This window comes from Sarcophilus harrisii, chromosome 2 (assembly GCF_902635505.1).
Source record: "Sarcophilus harrisii chromosome 2, mSarHar1.11, whole genome shotgun sequence".
NCBI classification, from domain to species: Eukaryota; Metazoa; Chordata; class Mammalia; order Dasyuromorphia; family Dasyuridae; genus Sarcophilus; species Sarcophilus harrisii.
In genome coordinates, this window is record NC_045427.1 from 462,224,233 (window position 1) to 462,244,970 (window position 20,738).

A 20,738-nucleotide genomic window follows, 5' to 3' on the forward strand; every position below is an offset into this window, starting at 1 on the left:
AAACAAAAATTGGCAAGGTATTCAACTAAGCAAAATCATCCCAAAGGCATTTAAGAATCAAATGGAAATGGCACTATAAACAAAAGAAAAAAATTGAAATAATTTGCAAAAATTATTACAAAAAAATTTCTCCATCAAGAATGGTGGAATTGCCACACTTGGACCCTAACATCCCAATCCCTGAGGTACTTACAGGGCAAATAAAAATGACACTAAAGAGAACAAATTTGGGGAAAGTTGCTGGACTAATCAAATATATACAGAAGACAATCATGTTAGAGGCATATAGTTGTGAAAACATTGAGGAAATAAATTACATTATATCTAAATGAAGGTAAAATACCAAAGATGGTGAAGGAGGGGGAGGGGAAGCTCTGATTTTACTGATTCTAAAAAGAGATGACCAAGAAAACATCAACAACTGCCTATCCATATGCCTATTCTCTCATTTATGCAAAATCTTTTTTATGTTCAATGGTTTATTTAATATTTTTATCTTCCCCACTTACATGTAAAACAATTTTTATATTTGTTTTTAAAACTTTGAGTTCCAAATTCTCTCCCTTTCTCTCCACTCGACTCCCTGTGTGATAGAGGAAATCCAGCACAAAATCCAAATCAAGGGAAGATTCTCTGTGTATAGAGAGGTCCCTCCTCTTTGTGGATGCATTATATTTATTGAATCTAAGATAATGAAGAATCTTTTGAAAAACATCTATAATGACTCAAAGGAATTTGCCTTGTCTATGCACACAGGAAAGACCAAGTAGATGAAGAATGTCTATTGTCCAGATTGTCCAATGTGGGCAGAAATATACACACTATAGAATTTTCCAACAGTAAATTTATCTAAATATATCTAAACAGTTTATTTAATATTTTATCTTCCCCAGTTACACATAAAACAATTTTTACATTTGTTTTTAAAATTTTGAGTTCCAGACTATCTCCCTTTCTCCCCACTTGACTCCCATTGAGAAGGGATATATAAATATATAACAGTAATATATATATATATCAAACAATAAAGATAGAGAATGAGTTGAATCCAGAGTTCTTTTTTTTTAATTTAATAGCCTTTTATTTACAGGATATATGCATGGGTAACTTTACAGCATTAACAATTGCCAAACCTCTTGTTCCAATTTTTCACCTCTTACCACCCACCCCCTCCCCCAGATGGCAGGATGATCAGTAGATGTTAAGTACATTAAAATATAAATTAGATACACAATAAGTATACATGACCAAAACGTTATTTTGCTGTACAAAAAGAATCAGACTCTGAAATATTGTATAATTAGCTTGTGAAGGAAATCAAAAATGCAGGTGGGCATAAAGATAGGGATTGGGAATTCAATGTAATGGTTTTTAGTCATCTCCCAGAGTTCTTTCTCTGGGCGTAGCTGGTTCAGTTCATTACTGCTCCATTGGAAATGATTTGGTTGATCTCGTTGCTGAGGATGGCCAGGTCCATCAGAACTGGTCATCATATAGTATTGTTGTTGAAGTATATAATGATCTCCTGGTCCTGCTCATTTCACTCAGCATCAGTTCGTGTAAGTCTCTCCAGGCCTTTCTGAAATCATCCTGTTGGTCATTTCTTACAGAACAGTAATATTCCATAATATTCATATACCACAATTTATTCAGCCATTCTCCAACTGATGGACATCCATTCAGTTTCCAGTTTCTAGCTACTACAAAAAGGGCTGCCACAAACATTCGTGCACATACAGGTCCCTTTCCCTTCTTTATAATCTCTTTGGGATATAATCCCAGTAGTAACACTGCTGGATCAAAGGGTATGCACAGTTTGATAACTTTTTGAGCATAGTTCCAAACTACTCTCCAAAATGGTGAATCCAGAGTTCTAAAAGAGGAAGAGAACAGACTGAATAGCTTTCAGGAAGTTGCAGTTGATTCCAAGTTCTCTGTATCAGCAAAAGCGCAATTTTTCAATATATTTTACTAATATAATTTGGCTACAATACATTTTACATGCCTCCAACATAGATCTCTTCTGTTGACCTGAAACACCATTGCCTCCAAAGAATCAAAGATGAGCATCACACAGAAGATAATGGAAAAACACACAAACAGAGTCAGAGAATGATCAGGTTGCAATATGTAACTCTGAAGAGCAGGGGTAAAGAATGTCATCAAATAACTCTGATAGAAAAACATAGTTGAACTTAATAAATATGTATTAGATGAATGAATAGATAAATGAATTAACTAGAAAAAGAATAAAGCTCACATCTAATTCATGGTGTTGAGAGGCAGAAAGGGAAAGGGATGTGAAATGTTTAACTAGATCATGTAGAAGGAAGATTGCAAACATTTTTTTTTCCTTTAGCTCAAAAATCCTGCCTACTAGCAGTAAGCTCTATAGTGTTTTTCATTTGCTGTTTATGCTTCTGATCCACATTATTTCTTTTGTTGCTCATAATTCTGCTGAATGGCCTTTAGAAAATAAACCATATTGTTCAAGAGGATTTTAGGGCATACTGCCATAAAAAGACCTTATGTTCAGACAACAGCGGTGGCAGCTCAAATGCTTTTTTTTTCCTTGTAGGCATTTCAAAGGAGAAGCTTGCCAGACTAGTACTGAAGCCCTGAAGAATGGAGTTGCTGTCTTGGGGTCTAAACTCTTAAGGTATGAGGGACTAGTGGCATGGATTTCATTGTCCCCAAAGTAAGAGTACTCCTGGGATACTGTCTCAGCAAGGGAGCCCACCAATAATTAAGCCCTACAAAGGCACAGAAAGAGCTAATTAAAAGCCCCAAGAGCTCTGCAGACCTCAGGGAAAGAATTTCCTTCTCTAAATCTTTTCACAAAATAAAGGGAATATCAGAAGACCAGGGGGAAGTCTTAGGCACAAGGAATTCTCACCTTAGAATCCCTAAGGAGTTGACAAAGGGATCTGGGGAACTAGTCTAGATCAAGAATAGATCTTATTTCATGGAATAGTTTATTGCTTTATTTTCCTGAAGGGTAAAAAGATTTCAGGAGTGAGATTCCGTAAAGGACTACCTACTTGGGGGACATTCTTCCTAACACTACCCTAAAACTCAGGACATTCTCCAACACTATCTAGCTTCCTTTTCTAAACCATTATAGACCCAAGGTTTTATTCCCAACCTTCCAGAGTAATGGAATGTCAGGAGAGTCTCAAGAGCTTAAGACCTTTGGTGTTGTTATTATTCAGTTGTATTCAACTGTATGAACCAAACTGTGCCTGCAGTTTTCTTGGCAAAGATACTGGAGTTGTTACCATTCTTTCCTCCAGTGTATTAAGTGACTTCTCCAAGATCATACAACTATACTTGTCAGAAGCTGGGATTTGAACTCAGGATCTTCTTTACTCCAAGCTCAATGTTCTATCCACTGAGCTGCCCCATTTTTTAAAACTTTTACAACACCTGGTATTTCCAGAAAATCCCCCATCCAATTTTTAACCAGGGCTGATTCTGCTCAGCTTCTGAGATCAGGAGAGATCCTGTACATTCAGGATATTATGACCATAGATACAGAGACACTGCTTAAGAGTTAGCAGATCCCTTAAACACTATCTAGTCCCACATCTTCATTTTACAGAGGAGGAAAATGAGACTGAAAGAGGTAATACATACATAGAGTAGCAGTAGCTAATGGTTACAGAAGGCTTAAAGATTAAAAAACACTTTACACATACTATCTTATTGGATCCCTACAATAATTGAGAGATTTTTGTGGTTGTCATTTCAGAGTCTTGGTGACCTCATTTGAGATTTTGCTGGCAAAAATATTTAATGATTTGCCATTTCCTTCTCCAACTCATTTTACAGATAAGTAAAGTGAGGCAAACAGAATTAAGTGACTTTAAGTGACTTGCCTAGGCTCACATATCCGAGGTCATATTTGAACTCAAGTTCTCCTGACTCCAGGCACCATGCTCTATCCACTGTACCACCTAGCTGAACGAATTCTAAGAGGCAGGTGCTATTATATTATATCCCCATGTTGCCAAAGAGGCAGCCCGTGAGGAATCTGAGTATTTAAAGCTGGATTAGACTTTTGAGATCATTTAGTCCAAACCCCTCATCCCGACGGAATGACCGAAGCCCAGAGAAGGGCAGGTATTACCCAGAAGGTCACATAACAAGCCAGCTTCAGAGCTAGGTCCAGAACGATGATATCCTGCCTCCTGGTTCAGCTCTAATTTCCCTATATCCACCTGCCTTCCCTTTCTTCTTACATCTAAACCTTTCTGTTTTCTATTATTTATTTTCAGTCCTGAAGTATGGTTCCTCTGTGGACGAACTGTTCATGGTTCTGAGTCACTGAGGAGGAAAAAGAAATTAAATTTCTTTGCCCGGCCTTTTAACAGGGCAGACTGCCATGGTGGTCCCTTTGGATTTGACTTGCGCTGAGTTATAAGGCAGCCTCCGTTCCGCGAAGGCGCCTAGGGCAAGCGTCTGGGGGTTGCCAGGCTATATTAGGGGAGCCAACGTCGTGCCAAAAAGACTTTGAGAAAAGAGTACTGATGCGGGAGGGAGGAGGGGACTGAGATGAGGAAGAACATGCTAATGAATGCTTCCTTCCCCAAGAAGCATAGTCACTCGCGCCGGCGGATTCCCTGACACAGTAAGGAGTCTGTGCATTTATTAAGGATTCATCTGGTCGAAGCCATCCTGACTCAGTCGGCATGAGCTGCAAACTCCCTGGTCTGAAAGGCTCCAAAGTTTATTTACAGCCGCAATTGCTGTCACAGCCGGAGGCTCACCAACATCAGATCTCCTTCCCAATCACGGGAAATAGAACCATCTCAGACTCAGACCCAAGTTCCCAGGGGCCTCTACAATATGTGAAGGAGAATCATGGGACTACTAAAGCGTTGGTATAAAAGGGTGACAGAAGGATTAGTGTCAGAAGGCACTTCGGAAGCCATTTAGTCCACTTTGTCCTTAGAAAAGAATACCCTCTTAGACAACATCCCTAAAGAGTATTTTGTCACCCAGCTTCTGCTTGAAAGGACTAAGGAAAGGGTACCCACTACTTTCCCATGCCCATACTATTCCCCTTCTAGATAGCTTTACCCCTTAGGAAGGCAGCTATGTAAATGATGGAATGGGGAAGGGAGTGACTGTAAGGAAGGCAATTAATATAATTGATAATAATAATAATAGCTAACATTTATATAGTGCTTACTATGTATCAGACACTATGCTAGATGCTTTATAATTATTATCTCATTTGATCCTCACTACAACACTGGAAAGTAGGTGCTATTATTATTCTCATTTTATAGATGGGGAAACTGAGGCAATGAGAGACTAGCTGATTTGCCCAGAGTAACACAGCTAGTAAGTATCCAGGACCAAATTTGAACTTCATTCCTCCTGAATTCATGCCCCACGCTGCATTACTTAATTGTCACCTGAGGTTCCCAAATTATTATAATACTCTGCACATCAAACATGGTGGTGGTTATGAGAGTGGAGAGGTGACAAATGTAAGAGATTTGTGAAGGGAGAATTTAGAGGTTTTAGCAAATGATTGGATACTGGGGAAGTGAGAGAGAAAGAATAATCAAAGATCATTCCTCAGTGTTATGAACCTCAGTAATTTGGATCCCGTCATCAATAAAAATAAAGAAGTTTGGAAGAAATGAGAGCTTGAGATGCATGATGGTAATGGAAGAAAAGATAATGAATTCCATTTTAGACTTTTGGATTTGAGATACAATAGGACCTCCAGATAGAAGTGTACTATATGCAGTTAGAGATGTAGAATTGGTGTTCAGGAGAGAGGATAAAGCTAGATATATAGATTCATGAGTAATATCTGTAGAAATGAAAATTGAATCCATGTAAGTCAATAAGATTAGTGACTACACAAAAGACAAGAGGACTGTGATCAGAGCAAAGAGGGGATCATCAATTTAAAGCATGGAAGGTGGGTGGTGATCCAGAAAAGAAGACAGAGAAGAATAGAGAGAAAGAATAAGCACTTAATGTTTATTCTTTTTTTTTTCTGCTGAGATTAAATGGAAAAGCAAAATATAACTTCTCCTGATACATAAGGATGTAGGGGACAGTAAACTAATTAACAATAATGAGAAAGAAGAATTCTGGCCAATATGACTGACTGAATGAAGGGCAGCCTACCAGGTCTTACAACCTACTTCAACAAAACCCTGAAGTCTCCACTAAGCCAAATAATGACCAAGAAATCCAATGAGGAACAACCTAAGTGGCTTCTTCAATATCAGAACTGCACAAAAGTCATCCAGAAGCCCATGGTCAATAGGAAAAGAAGTCTACTAACCATCTCCTTAAAGGATACCCAAAAAAAAAAAGAAAGAAAGAAAGAAAAAAAAAAGTTCCAGTACTTCATTATCAAAAGAAAAATACTGAAAGCATACAGAAAGAAGCAGTTCAAGTAACAAAGAACTATTGTCAGGATCACACAAGACCTGGCAGTTTATAACTTAGAGTAGATATTGGAATATAACTATTCCAAAGGCAAAAAAGCTACACTTAAAACTCAGAATTACTTCCCCCACAAAGTTTAGCATCATCCTCCCAGAGGAGAAATGAACTTTTGATGAAATAGGACTTTCAAACATTTCTGATGAAAAGACCAGAGCTGAGTAAGAACTTTGAGATACAAGCAAAAAATTCAAAGAAACTTAGAAAAATAAATTTATGTAAGCAATTGGAAGGAGCTGCATGATGATGCAATGGTAACATTCTAACAAGGAAAGAAAAAACAAGTGTCCCTTCAGAACTTTAATGCCTTCAAAAGGTATCAAGAAAGTTAAATAAGAAAAACTAAGGTTCAGGGACAGAAGGGAGTGAGAAGTGGATCTGGTTTGAAGAAGAAAAAAAGATAAGTAGAATATACTATTATAGAAAAGAGGAAGGTGTAGGTGGAACTTACTGTTCTTTTAAGTGGAACAGAAGAAAAATATTCAAACATGGAGAAAGAGAATAGAGAGAATAGTCACAAGGAAAACAGACTTCCTCATATTGAAAAACTGATTAAAGGGGGGAGGAAAAAAGCAGAAATAGAATCTTTGAATTGCCTCTTATACAACTGAAAAATGGCTGAACAAATTGTGTTATATCAATGCAATGGAATGTTATAGTGCTGTAAGAAATGATGTAAGAATCTACTGGTCATCCTGCCATCTAGGAGGGGGGGGGGGTAAGAGGTGAAAAATTGGAACAAGAGGTTTGGCAATTGTTGATGCTGTAAAGTTACCCATGTATATATCCTGTAAATAAAAGGCTATTAAATAAAAAAAAAAAAAGAAATGATGTAAGAGAAAAATACTAGGTAGTATGAACTAAAGTAGGCTAAACAGGAGAATAATTTGCATACTAGGCATTAATATTGTAAAGAATTTTTTTTCCAAGTCTAATCAATTCAATAGCTAATCATGTCTCCAGAGAATCTATGATGAAGCATGTTACCCATCTCCTAACAGAGAGATGATGGACAGATGGTGGAGCATACATATATTTTTTTGATACGGCCAAGATGTGGTTTTGTTTTGCTTGATTATATTTATTTATTACAAGAGATTTCCTCCTCTTTTTCTTTCTTTTGGTTTTTAATTTGAGGAAAGGACTGCAGAAATGGGTTAGCAGCCATAATGTCACTATCCAGAAAAATTAGTAACATTGTAACATTTTTAAAGCATAGAAGAAAAAAATTTTAGAAAGAAGCACAAAAAAAGCAGGACAGTTTTTGAAAGTAACAAGTAAAATTCATTATATACATAAAAATAAACTATGAAATAAAGATTGAGATTCAGGATTTCATATGGAATCCTTCTGTTGTGCATATGGAAATGCTCTTTCTCATTTAAGTTCAGAATAAAGGTTTTTTTTGCAAAAATAATTTTAAAATTCAGTGGGGGAGAAAAGTACTTATTCTTAAATGTTTGTATTTTCTTTAATCTCATTTTATCTTTTACAACCTTCTGTCTATAGCTAGAAGTAATTCATGTACATTTAAATACTTTATTCTGTCAGTTTAATAAAGTGGTGATTTTGAGGAGGAATTTTTGTGGGGCAGAAAAGAGAACTAGAGTAATTATGTGGTAATATATGTTTTCTTGGGGATGCTAGAGAACAACTAGAGAAAGCCTAATCCAAGACACTGCTTGTCTTCTGATGACAGCTATGCACATTTTGAGTCATTCCCAAGAGGAATTAATTAGCTTCTCTCAGGCTAGTTTTGCAAACCCAAACCTAGGAAGTCATGACAAACATCATGCACTGATTCCTCTAAAGGCCATATTGACTGTTATGACATTTATTTCCCAAGTAAAGAGGATTTTCCACTCATTTTCATCAATTAGTCTTCACCAGAACCCTCTACAATGACCATCTTTTTTTTTCCTAATATGCTGCCTTCTTATAGAAAGCAAAATCAAGATTCAGAAAAAGACATAGTAATTTGTTCAGAGTTAAACAACATGTCAGTAACTAATCCAGGAGAAGAGAGACTGGACTCCCTTTTGTTCCTCTTACAGAAGATATTTTGAGAAGACTCACTAGAAAGCAACATGAGAGAGTGCATCTTGATTCTCTGTAACTGAGACAATTTGGTCTTAGGAAAGAAAAGGGGAAGAGTCCTAGACTAGAAGCCCAAGTGATTAGTTTCTAGGGCCAGCTCTTCCATTTGCCCTCCATTTGCCCTCTGAATAGTCTTGAACAAGTCATTTTTTCCTTTTCAGGAACTCAGTTTCCCTAAAGTGTTTGTGGTTTACCATGTAAAAAGAATGTTGAACTGAGTGCAGCTCACTAAAAATGTTTTGTTTCTACAGGGTGAGGATCTGGATTTAAATCTTACCAGACACTTAGAACCTGTGTGATCTTAGACAAGTTACTTAACTGCTGCACACTGAAATTTTCTTACCTGTAAAGGGAGGAAATTGGACTAGATGGCATCTGGAGTCACTTCTGGCTCTAGATCAATGAGACTGTGCTTTCTAAGGTTCCTTCTAGCATTGCCATTGTATGACTTTTGAATTTTTCCTCCATGATCCCTCACTCTGTGCCCAGATTAATGTCAAAGGGGGCCGAGTTAAGTCTCTGATGTCTGGAATGCTGAACATCCTCATTCCCCATACCGATTCTGGATCTAGTCACTTTTCCATAATCTCCAGCCAACAAAGGCGTATCCAAGAGAAATTACAAGTCTCTCACCTCAGTAGCCTGGGACACAGGGCTGCCTGGAATCTGGCACAAAGGACCAAGAGATACGCCAGCTTGCTGTTGTCACAACGATGGCCCACTCCCTCCCCCAGAACTCCACTGGGCCTCATGGTGGAACCACTTGCAAATGTACATGACAGCAGCTAGGCTGCTCTGGGAGTGGTTCAACTGCCAGTTTCCTCTCAGCTCCTTTGGCCCAGCACAGTGCCCCTTCCCAGTCAGCCAGAGCCTGCACATCTGCAGAACCTAGGTATTCTCATCCTCTTGTTTCCCTTCCAATCTCTGCCCCAAATGACATTTTCTCTGCCAGCAGACAAGTGACTCGAGCTAGTATTACAGCTCTTTAAGTCTCCAGGTCCTCAAAACATGAGGGAGAAAGCATACTAGCTCAGGGAGACTCCAAGCTCTTAGGGGCCTAGCTTATTCTGTTGTTGGGAGTCGTTGGCTTCTCTCTGTTTTAAGATGGAAGCCTGGGAGAGACTGAGAAGTCAACTCATCCCTGGGCTGCATGGCAAAACACCCAAAGAATGTGGCATTGCATACTAACCATTTTAAAGATTTAAATTCAGCTTGAGAACTTTGTAGTTGAAGATGACTCCTGCTGTGAGAAGGGAATATGACAGATGGCATAAGATATTACAGTAATTTTACTGACAAAGCACTGAGCGTATCACAGGAGAAACTCAGAATCAATTCATCTGCTCCCCAGCAGAAGCGAGTTTAACAGGCATCCAAGCATAATCTTGATAATGTAGTTGTTCCAAAAGAAGAAGGAATTAACTAGGCTGCCCAAAAAATGTATGTGTGTGTGACATTCTTTTTTGTTTCTGTTACCCAGATAAAGACTTAAAAATCCCATTTGTATGGAAATAAACTGAGCTCTGGATCTGGGGAGTTATCTTTCTATTCTGAGGGAGTAACATTAGGAGGTCTGCAAAAGAACTCCACTCTGGCAAAATGGGGTTTTAAGCTCAGCCTTCTGGGAGGTTCTGCTTCTGCCCTTAACAAAAAACAAAAAAACACACACCAGAGAATAACATTTATTTTATAACTTGTGAGACCAAGATCAGCATCTTTTCACCTGGATTTCACCTAGAAAACCAATCATAGAGAGTCGAGTCTTGCTGCAGAATGAATCCTTCAGTCTACTGCTAATGAATTGTTGGGGGAAAGTTTGGAAACTAGAAGTCAGAGAAAGAAAGATTTCAAATACACTAAAACAATCACTGTACATAAACAATAGATTATACTGGACCATAAGAAATAAATATGAGGAATCCAAAAATATAAGAACATTTGAATGAACAGATGAAGAATAAAGAAAGCAGAACCAGGAAAGCAATGTATTCAACAACTATACCAATATAAATGGAAAAAGCAGCAAAAAAAAAAAAATCTGAATGCTGTGTAATTATCATGACCAAGTTTGACTCTGGAGAAAAGAAAATGTATCTCTCTAACTTCATTATATAGATGAAAGGCTATGAAATATTGCATACTATTAGAAATGGTCAATATGTTAGAAATGAAAGTTGTTTTAAAAACAAAGGATACTAAAAATACAACAAAAAAGAAAAACAAAAGTCAAGTAAAGTTTCTGGCTGAGTGATTAATTCATTGTGAGAGGGAGGAAGGCATGCTGGATAACATTTGAAATGAAAGAAAGGATAGTTTGTCTAGCTTTTCAGTGACTATTCTAAGGAGTACAATTTATTTATGCGTGTTTTCAATGGAAATAAAAAGGTAGTTGAATGAATTGTCCATGGCCAGGACTTGTTATCATCATATAGGGAAGTCAATGTTTCCTGTTTCAATCCACACCAGCTCAATTCATGGTCACTACCAAGTTTGCAAGTCACATCTGAGGTTTCCTTCCTCTACATTTCTCATCTAAGATGCATTCACATCATGCCCTAGTGTTCTACCTTCCCAGGACTGAGCCTTCAAAACCATCTCCAAATGCCCACCACATGTGTGTGCAAAGATGACTGTTAATATTGTGTTAACCTTGAGGAGATGGTAGAGTAACCCCTCTGCTAAGGAAGAAAAGCTAAGAATGGCATTAAAATTGTACAGCAGAAAACACACTGTATTTAGAGTCAAAAGCCCTGGGTTCAAATTCTGCCTCTGCCATTTGTATGAGATCAGATTAGTGACCTAACTTCTGTGGGACTCAATTTACTCATACCTAAAATGAGAGTTTCTGATTAGGTTTTCTCCAAAGCTCCTTCTAGCTCTAGGTCTATGAACTCTCTGTATAAAAATATAGCTTTTTATCAGGCACAATGCTGGTCAATGGAGATACAAACAACCAAGGAGAAAGGGTCCCTGCCTTCCAGGACTTTACAATGTAGCTGGTGGAGAGAACAGGCATAGATGTGTGTATATGTGCATATATACACACATACATACATGGATACATATATGGAGACATACATGCACATAAAATACACTTACACATATATGTGCATATATATGCATAGGTATAATATAGACACCTACAAAGCAATCAAGTTGGGGAAAGCTGCCCTAGGAATTTGAGGAGCTCAGCAAAAGCTTCACATAAGCCCCTGCTCTGGAGCTAAGCTTTAAAGGACAGGAGAGGTTCTCAGGGGAGCCTTTGAGAAGGAAATCAGGGAACAGGGGATGAAAAAGGCGAGAGGCAAGAGATGGAACAGCCTGCATATGGAACAGGAAAAAGATGGATTCAAATAGAACATAATACGCATTAAAAATTCAGGGAAAGTGGATATTCTTTCCATGATAGCACACTATTTACAATCTAGTAAAAAAGATGAGAAGTATACAAATGACTATAGCATAAATTAGGATAGGATAAGAATTAGACAAGCAAAGTTATAGAGTATTTCAGTGAAATGAGGAGGGATTTCTCAACTAGGAGGGAATGTGACTCCTGGGAATATTTCACTCACTGTTGGATCCATAAGACTGGAGATCAAACTGAAATGAAAATAATAATAAATTAGGGCACTAAGATGGACTTCTCCCACCCCCAGGAAGTAGATTTCACTTATGTATCTTTTCCAAGTCCACTTAGAGCATACTGAACAGGTCAGCAGTTTTCTGGGATATTTAACTGGACTCATGGGGTATTGTTCTGCCATTCAAGGAAATGAATCCTAGACTTCCCCAATGGGAGTCTCAAATCAGGCTGTTGGGGGTCAATTCCTGCTTTTGGTTATTACAAATGGTAGGCCATGAAGGAACTAGAAACAAATTTCAGCCTGTGAAACAAAGTTAGTTAAAGGGAGTGGGGGGCAGAGGGAAACAGGTAAATAAGTCTCTTCTTGTATTTGGCTGAAGAAGACTTATAAGGGGTAAGAGCCAAGATGGGAGAGTAGTAAGAAATGCAGCCACATTCCTCATCACAACTCTTCTGCAGAAACCTAGAAAACACAATAAATCAAGTCCTGATTGGGAAATCCAAGGAAAAAAACACAAGTCATTTTGCCAGCCTGGATTAATTTAAGGAAACAGAGGAACCTGCATAAATTGGGGATATAGTCTAGCCCGATGCCCTACTTGGAACACTGCAGCGAAGCTACTTGAAAAAGACCCTGGCTTTACACCAGAACAAGAGGCCTCAGATCCACAAAGAAAGATCCATCCTTGTGCAGAATAAGGAAACAGATACCAACTCTCAGACCTGTCAATCATCACCCAACTCTGAATTATAGATCCAGGATAGAACAGGAAAGGGATGGATACCAAAGAATTACATTCCAGGGGAAGAAGCAGTCAGGGGCCTTAAACTATGTGCCTCTGACCCAGGAATGGCCCACGATCTCAGTTCTAGGCTCAAATTCATTCTGAAGCCTACAGCAGAATTGCCAGTGCAGGAATTGCAAGTTTAAAAAGAGACTACAACCCTGTTTCTGAAACTGCAGAGTTTTCTAAGTAACTAATAAATCTAGCAGCAATCTGTCTAAACAGGGGAAGATATAGTTGCATTACTCCCATGCAAATCCAGATCAGGAACATTCAGAATTCAGGCTAGAAAGGCACTGATCAGATCTCTCCCTCTGGATCATACCATTTTGGTAGCATTGAAAACTCGCAGCTCCCCAACCTGAGTTGTCCCTGAGAACACAACACCTAACACCCACAAAAAAGCAGAATAAAGCCTCGAGGGTACACAAGCTCAGCCCAGATATTCTCTCCAGAAATGTGCAGAATCCAGTGCTAAAAGAAAGTCCAAAATTAGGGAGCAGACTGGGAGAATGAGCAAACAAGAAAATAATCCCACACTATGGTGCTATTATGGAAATGAGAGTTGCAATCCCAGAAGGAGAAAATAACTCCAGAACATCTATAAGCAAAACCTCCCACAAGAACAGCACGGGCACAGAGTCAACTAGAATTCCTGGAAGAAATAAAGCAAGGATTTTAAAGGAGTTTTAAAATTCTTTTTAAAATCAAGTGAGGATGTTAGAGGAAAATTAGACAAAGAATATAAGCACAAACTAAATGATAGTCTACTTTCCAAGATTTATGCTAGAACTACATGAACATAAATACAAAATACTCTTTACACAAATAAAGTATAAAGCTAGGGGCAGGTAGGTGGTGCACTGGATAGAGCACCAGCCCTGAAGTCAAGAGGACCTGAGTTCAAATCTGACCTCAGACACCAAACTAATTGTGATACTGATCAAGTTACTTAATCTCTGCCTCTATTTTCTCATGCATAAAATAATATAATGGTAGCATGTATTTCCCCAGTTGTTTTGTGGATTAAATGAGATAATATTTTAAGAGTGAACACAAGGCCTGGTACATACTAGTCACTTAATAAATGCTTGTTTCCTTTCCTAAAGACAGAACTAAATAATTGGAGAAATATTTTATTGTTTGGGTAGGTTGAGGCAATATTAAAGGGAAAAAATGACAATGCTACCTTTTAAATTTACTTTAAATTTAATTTACTTATTCATTGCAATACCAAAGTATCAAAGGATTACTTTACAGAGTTAGAAAAAAATAACAAAATTTATGCCAAATGAAAGTTCAATAATCCCAAGAGATATAACCAAAAAAATGGGAAGGAAGGGGGCATCTGCACCATATCTCAAAAAATAATACAAAGCAGTAAATGTCAAAACAATTTGATACTGGTTAAGAGATAGAAAGATGTGAAAAAAATTTAGAAATTTAAAAGAAAAGAAACAGAGAGGCGGAACAGATTAGATACACAGTCACAGAAGCAAACTAGCACTGTAACTTAGTGTTGGATAAACCCAGAGATCACAGTGATTGGGGAAAGAATTTATAATTCAATGATGACAACAACAAGAAGTTGGGAAAAAAATGAAAAGCAGTCTGGCAGAAGTTAGATATAGACCAATATCTCACACCTTATACCAGGATAAGCTCCAAATGGGTACATGACTTAAACATGAAAGGAAACATCATAAACAAATTAGAGGACCAAGGAAAAAATTACCTTATCAGATTTATGAATAGAGGAAGAGTTTATGACCAAATAAGACATAAAAAGAATCACAAAATGTAAAATAGACAGTTTTGATTACATAAAATTAAAAATTGTTTGTTTTTTCACAAGCAAAATCAATGCAGCTAATATTGAGAGAAAAGGAGGCAAATGAGGGGAAAAAATCTTTGCAGCAAGTTTCTCTGGTAAAGATTTCATTTCTAAGATATGTAAGAAAACAATTCAAATTTACTAATAATAAGAACCACTCCTCAATTTCTAGTTAAAGGATAAGAATGGGAAGTTTTCAAAGGAAAAAAATATAAAATACCAATCATTACATAAAATGCTTTAGATCATTATTAATTGGAAAAAATACAAATTAAATAATTGATTTTGAACTCCTCAGATTGGCAAAGTTGACGACAACAACAACAAAAAAAAATGAAAGCAAATAATCAATGCTTGATGGGCTATAGGAAAACAAGTGCTGTTGTAGAGTGATGAAGTGGTCTAGTCATTCTAGAAAGCAGTCAAAAGAATGCTCAAAAGATATTAAACTGTATATACTTTTTGATCTGAGGATACCCTGCTAAGTCTATACCCCAAAGAGACAAAAAATGGTTCAATTCTTTCATCAATAAAATAAAGATAAAAGGAATGCCCCTATTTCACAAGGTTGTTTGGAGATTCAAATTGAAGAAGAAACGTAATGCACTTTGCAAAATTTAAAATGCTACATAAGTGTTGACTATATGCAAAAGTGATAAATAAATACAAAAAGGAAAAGGAGTGCATGTGTACAAAAATATTGATAGCATATCATTTTTACAGTCATAGACTAGAAATTTAGACTTGCCTCAGTTGGAAAATAGGTGAAGAAGTTATGACATATAAAAACGTGATAGAACGTTTTTGTGCTGAAATCTATGAAGGGGATGGTTTCAGAAAAAGCTGAAAAGACTTGAGTAAATTAATACAAAATGAGAAGAATAAGAAAAATTTATATAAAGCCATAGAATTTTGAAAGACTTAGGAATTCTGATCAATACAATGTTTAACCACACTTGCAAAGGATTCATGATGAAATATATTCTCACCTCTAGATAGAGAGATGATGAACTGACTCAGAATGCAGATTGGGACATATGGCAAGGGAAGTTATGATTAATACAGCGATTTAGTTTTTCTTGCTTTTTCAATTGCTATGGAAGGAATAGAGAAGGTAGATTTTTCCATTGAAAAGGAAGAAAACGAAACAAATTCTGGATGTTAAAGAGGTTGAAGAACTAGTAGGCACTGATGAAGAAGAGAATGAGCCAGGTACTAAACATTAAAGAGAAGAGAAAATGACCTTGACATCTATACATGAAAATAATAAGATTCTGACCAAGTTGGAGTAAAGTAAGGAGGAAAACTAGTTGCTAAGTGCTGGTAAGATAACAGATAGGGGAGACCTGAAAATAGAACTGATGAATAGGGGATATGACAACTCCTTCTCCTGATCCAATGTCAGGGACATGAAAGAAGGAGCAGAAAATCTTGGAAAGGATGGCTAGAGATGTGGTATTTTCAGGAGAAAGTTATATTTCAAAGAGCCATAGAAGATGAAATATGATTTGAAGAGTATTAGGATAAAGAAAAAATTATTTGAAAAAGGTTCCAGTTTCCAGTGGAAAAGAAAGACAGTCTCCTCTGCCTAAGAAAACCTAGAGCTAATTTACAGGCACAGTGATAAGTGCTGGGGAAAAACATTAGTAGTAATAGTTATTTGCAAATGTCACCGTACATATATTAATTCATTTGATCCTCATAACAACCCTAGGAGATGGGTGCTATTATTAAAAACATTTCACAGAAGAGGAAACTAAGGCGTCCCAAGGAAGCTAATGAGTTCACTGTAATTTTTTTACTTTCGGCTTTGTTAATATCATCATTGATTTTTAGGATTTCTATTTTAGTGTTCAATTGGGGGTTTAAAATTTGTTAGAGTTCTAGAGTTTTTTTAGTTGCATGCCCAATTCATTGATCTGCTCTTTCTTGCTTTTATTGATTAAAAACCTTTAGAGATTATAAATTTTCCCCTAAGTACTGCTTTGGCTGCATTTTAGTATATTGTCTCATTGTTGTCATTATCTTTAATGAAATTATTGAAGATTTCTAGAATTTGTTCTTTGACCAACTCATTATTTAGAATTAAATTATTTAGTTTCCAATTAATTTTTAATTTTAGCTTCAAAGGTCTTTTATTGACTATAATTTTTATTGCAATATAGTCAGGAAAGATGCTTTTAATATTTCTCCTTTTTTGCATTTATTTATGAGGCTTTAATACATGGTCAGTTTTCGTGAAGATCTCACACGCTATCAAAAAATTGTTATACACCCAAAGAAGCTGTTAATAAGAACAAAGTACCTGTAAATTTTGTGATATCAAAGTATTGGAAACAAAGTAGATGCCCATCAATTGGGAAATGGCTAAATAAATTATGGTACATGAGTATAATGGAATTTTACTGGTTTTTTCTAAAGCAGTGTTGAGGACAGAGAAACATGGTAAGATCTACACAAATATAGGCAAAATAAAGTAAGTATAATGAAGTGAAGTATGCACAGTGACTGTAACAATTTAAATGGAAAGAACAACCAAAAAAAAAGTCAACATTGCAAAATTATAGAGACCCAGCAGGATCCAAAGAAGAGATATGAAAAGACATCCCCACCTCACCCTTTTGCAGAGGTAGAAAGTCCCTGAGATTGGTTTGTTATATTTTTTAGACTTTTTTAATGTATTAGTCAGTTTTGCTATTTTTTATTTGTTTTTTTTTAAATGTATTTGTTATATGGGATGGTTCTCTGGGAAAAGAGAAGAAAGATAATGGGGAACATTTTGATGAAATAAAAGACAATGTTAACAATGTTTTGTTTTGTTTTTAATGGAATTACAACCTGTACTGGAAAGAGTGGACTGGAAAGCAATATTATCAGGAGGGAGCTAGGTCTCAATGAGTGTAAGAAATTAAAAGGGGTAAGAAAGGAAATGCTTTAAGGTGAATGAAAGAGGCATTTGAGAGAGCACAGTAGAGGGGATATGTAGAGTTAAGAGTTGAGAATGAGATTGGGTTGAGGGGTATAGAAATAAGTAGACCACAGAAAATAGGTTTGAATAATAATAGTGTCATTATTCCTAGGTCATCAGATGTGCAGGGGAGACAGTCCGATAGTAGAGTGAGAAGTGAGACTGAGACTTCTCATAATAGAGAGGTTCTCCTTCAAGGAGAATGACACAGGGAGTCAAAGTATATAGCTAAAGCAAGGGAAGAAAGAAAAGGAGAAGGGGACCCATTCAGTTAGGGGAAAGGTAATTAGTGTAGAATGAAAAAAGGTTAGAAAGGGAGCCCAGAACTCAAACAAATTACTGGCCAACCATGGAAAAACATTGGGGAAGGAAGCAGAATGGATCCTAGAGAAAGAGTCCAACCATATTCAAGAGTCAGCATAGACAGGCTGTTTTTGTTTGTTTTTGTTGTTGTTCAGTCATTTTCAATTATGTCTAACTCTTTGTGTTCCCATTTGGGGTTTTCTTAGCAAAAATACTGGAGTGATTTGCCATTTCATTCTCCAGTTTCATTCTGCCATTTCATTTTACAGATGAGGAAATTGAGGCAAACAGGTTTAAATGACTTTCCCAGGGTCATACAATTACTAAGTTGTGGTGTTTTTCTTCTTTAATATATAATATAAGATGGTTCTCTCTGGGAGCAGGTTTCTTGGGGAGGTTTTCTGGAGGCAGCCTTAGTTTCAGTTACAAGTAAATAATCACCCAAAATGCAACCAGCTGATAAAATGCAAACATTTATTTTCTCCTTCCAAGTCTTGTCTCTTTCCTTGGCCCCAGTTAGCTCCGAGGTCTATCTCTCTCCTTGGTTCTAATAGCTCTTGCAATTTTGTCCTTTGTCTCTGCTTTCTTCAGCCTCCAGATGGAATGAATCTCTCTTGCCTCTAAGAGAGGGCTTCTGGCTCTCAATCTCCCAGAGTGCTGAATCTGGTTGTGCCTCCGAGGGAGTGCTTCTCCTCAACTGAACTGATGCTCCCTTCTCCAATCTAATTCAGCTGAACTCTCTCTCAATGTTTTCAGCTCAACTCCCCTAGAGAGCCTCTGTCTGTTTCTTATATAGGATCTCTTCTGAGAGAGCAGGATTATAGGTTTCTCCCAGAGTGCTCTCTGGCCCTGAGAGTTTCAAGGGAGGTGTGAATTCGGATATCTCATACTAAACCCTGAAATCTCCCAAACATGTGAACTCCAGTGAGTACAGGTGTGAACACAAGCATTGTTTCTCAGTTCCACTTAGTACCTTGTTTCAAGTTGAGTTAACACTAGGATTCCAACACTAAGTATCTGAGGCTGGATATAAATTCATGAAAATGAGTCTTCTTGATTCTAAGTCCGATGCTCTATCCACTGTACTACCTAGAAGCAAGGAACTGCATACATGCAAGTGCACACATGTTCCATTAAACAAAGTCTTGGCTACCTTATCCTATTCTGGTTCCAAGATTTAACCAAGTGCTTGGCATATATTAAGTATTTAATAAATGCTTTTTGACAATTTTTTTACTTGGGTAGGATCAAAAACATCTTTATGAAAAGAGAAAGTAAATCATAAAATCATAAAAAAATGTGCAAAAACATTTGTAATAGTCCTCTTCATGGTGGCAAAGAATTGGAAATTGAGGGGATGCCCATTAACTGGGGAATGGCTGAACAAGATGTAATATATGAATAATGGAATAGTATTGTGTAATAAGAAATAATGAACAGGCAGATTTCAGAAAAACTTGGAAAGACTTGTGCAAACTGATACAAAGTAAAATGGGCAGAATTAAGAAAACATTATAAGCAACATTGTGTGATGACCAACTATGACTGACTCAGCTCTTCTCAGCAATACAATAATCCAGACAAATATAAAGGACTCAAAAAGAAAAATGCTATCTATAACCAGATAAAGAACTGATGGACTCTGAATGTAGATAGTAGCCTATTTTTTCACTTACTTTATTCTTTCTTGGATTGTTTTTTTCCCTTTTAATTTGGTTCCTCTTTCACAACTGTGACTAATATGGAAATAGGTTTTAAATGAAAGTACATATATAAACTATATCAAATTGCTTAGCATCTTTTGGAAAAGGGAAGAAAAGAAGAAAGAAAAAATTGGAACTCAAAATCTTATAGAAATGAATGCTAGAATGATTTTTTGATATATAACTTGGGAGAAAAATAAAATATTGGTTTTGTTTTTAAAGACAGAAGGTGAGACTTGATTTGGTCCTGAAAGTCTCTGAATAAATGTGTATGTGGAGAGATATTCCATGTAGGGAAGCAGAATGAAAAAAAAAAAAAAAAGGCCCAGGGCAGCAAAAGAGTAAAGTATGTGACAGATAGATAATGAAGAGGTTGATCTGCAGTAGCTTTTGCCATTGAATGGAAGCAAAGCTCTAGCCAAGGTATCTAAGATAAAAAAGTCAGAGGCAGAAGATGGAAGCGTTGCTGAAGGAGTAAAGAAACTATTAGACTTCACAGGAGTACCAGAGGGGCCAATGGTCATGGAAGTGGGAAATGCATTTTCTTCAAGGGCAGGGGCAGGAAGGACCCTGGGGAAGAAAGAAAGGATGAATATAATAAAATTCAGACAAGGAGGTCACCCCAGCTCATATCTAACCCTTTCCATTGGGATGGTTTCAAAAGCTCCTATGCCCCAGGTTTTGACAAGGTTTCAAAAGAAGTAGCAGAAATATGGAGGAGAATAGAAAACCATCTTAGGGCTTTATAAGAATATGGCAGGATTCTCTCTAAGGAAAAAAGCATTATTATAAGCATTAGGGTCAAAACAGGGTTCAGGAAACTAGAAAGCTTGCAGGAGAACTGGGATCCCAGGAGAAAAAAAAAAGATTGCACCCAGTCTTGGAGTCTTTAGAGAGAAGTTCTAATAAATAAAGGGATTTCAGCTAAGCTCTGGAAGAAGGAAAGTGCCTGCCTTGAGAACTGCCTGGCATCCCTACAATGGGG